This window comes from Octopus bimaculoides, chromosome 8 (genome assembly GCF_001194135.2).
Source record: "Octopus bimaculoides isolate UCB-OBI-ISO-001 chromosome 8, ASM119413v2, whole genome shotgun sequence".
Lineage (NCBI taxonomy): Eukaryota > Metazoa > Mollusca > Cephalopoda > Octopoda > Octopodidae > Octopus > Octopus bimaculoides.
Genome location: NC_068988.1, coordinates 13,152,269 through 13,154,054, shown reverse-complemented (window position 1 = coordinate 13,154,054; position 1,786 = coordinate 13,152,269). Strand labels below are relative to the sequence as shown.

General features: G+C 38.5%; 1 protein-coding gene across 2 annotated transcripts in view; it reads right to left on the bottom strand.

Annotated features, from left to right (window-relative positions):
* LOC106879196 (ras-related protein Rab-3) overlaps window positions 1–1,786 on the bottom strand; it is a 232,181-nt gene that overhangs the window by 137,518 nt on the left and 92,877 nt on the right. The gene's annotated exons all lie outside the window — the stretch shown is intronic.

The window sequence follows — 1,786 nt, the reverse complement described above, 5'->3', positions numbered from 1 at the left end:
ATGAGATAGCGAGAGCGAGAGAGAGAAAGAAAGAGAGTGTGTTTGCATGTGTGCACACGCGTGTGTGTGCAGTTATAAACATCAGTAAAATGTTTATAACTAGAACAACACTTCTTTGTCATCAGATGCAGCAATTCAATGACTGGGCCGTTGGAGACCTGTAGCCAACAACGTCATTATTCCCAAATTGCAATATTAAATTTATTTGTTGACAGCTTCTGTTACTTGGGAGACCCAATTAGTAGTGGAGGCAATTGTTACAAAAGCAGAGCTGCCAGAATAAGGATGAGATGGAAAAAGTTCAGGGATATATCGTAATTTTGTTGGTAACAAAAGGCTTCTCTGAGTGAGGAGGAAAGTATGTAATGCTTGTATACAACATATGATATTGCATGGTAATGAGATATGGGCACTGACTGCAGTAGTATGCATGAGAATATTGCACTAGTACAAGCATTATATTACATATAGAAGATGACCTTCAGGTAAAGAAGTATTAAGAGATCCAAAGATCATCTTTGGGTGAAGAAATATCAAATGAATTAAGTGGAAGAGACCGGCAGAAAGTATGGACAGTAAAAGAGGTTAGATGTGGCAAGGTTTAACATCAGGATGTTGGACCTCACAAAGTATATGATGAGGGAATGCAACTATGCTGGAGCAAACACATCCAACCTATGCCAGCAATAAAAAATAAAATGTAAAGCGATGATGATGTTCATGGACATTTTCCCTGTGTTCTGCAAGCAGTTATAAACAAGTAGATGTTTAGGATAGACTAAAATAAATTAATGTAGACAATCCTCAAGAGAGATACTAACCGTTAGTTAACAATTGAACGAATGAATGAATATATGCCAATCCTTGTAGCTGAAGGCTGGTTGGGGTCAACCACCACTGAGGTTTCAGCTGCAGTCAACCATTAGTATTTTTTATAATAACAAACTGTGCTTTCTTTATTATTGCCTGTACTAGTTTAAAGACAATGTTCTCCTCCATTTTTTTATTGCGAGTATTTGCTTTCTCCACACATTTATATATATAGGGATAATTTTTGAACAGCTTTCAGGATGAAAAGCAAGACTTGTCAAAGGGTTGGGGAGTTCAGGAGAGTAAACAGTCATCCAGTATAGTCAAGGGTGCTCACTAGTAGTAGTGAAGACAATCCATCTCAGAGGAGAAAACCTCTGAATTAAAAACCGTTTAGTGAAGACTTGCAACTAGCTGATACTATTTTATACAGAACATATGGTGACACGAAGATGGGTGACTGACAATAATATATATATAGGTGTGAAATTGTGATGATCTTTTAGACATTGACTGATGAGGAATAAGCTAAGAATTTTCTGTTTGTTATGTTTTTATAATATTTCCATTTGTTGTATTTTTATTAAATTATATATGACTTTGGGATCAAGGCAAAATGGGTGCCCAGAATTAGACAGGCTTGGAGAAGAAGGGTGTGGAAGCTTAAAGACCCTGCAAACGGACAGAGACTTAGAGACAAGTTACTTGAAGCATTTAACGAAATAGAAGGGGATATAGCATCATACAACGTGGAAGACAACTGGAGATTTCTGCGGGACAACCTGTTGAAAGCCACCGACCAGATTTGTGGGTGGTGTAAGGTCCCCTCCCAACCCAGAGTAACGTGGTGGTGGAACAAGGAGGTAGACAGGGCTATTAGACAAAAGAAACAAGCTTGGAAGGACTGGAAGAACAGTGGTAGCAGGGAATTGTACCAATGTGCCAGAAGGGAGGCTAGGCGACAGGTTTATTTAGC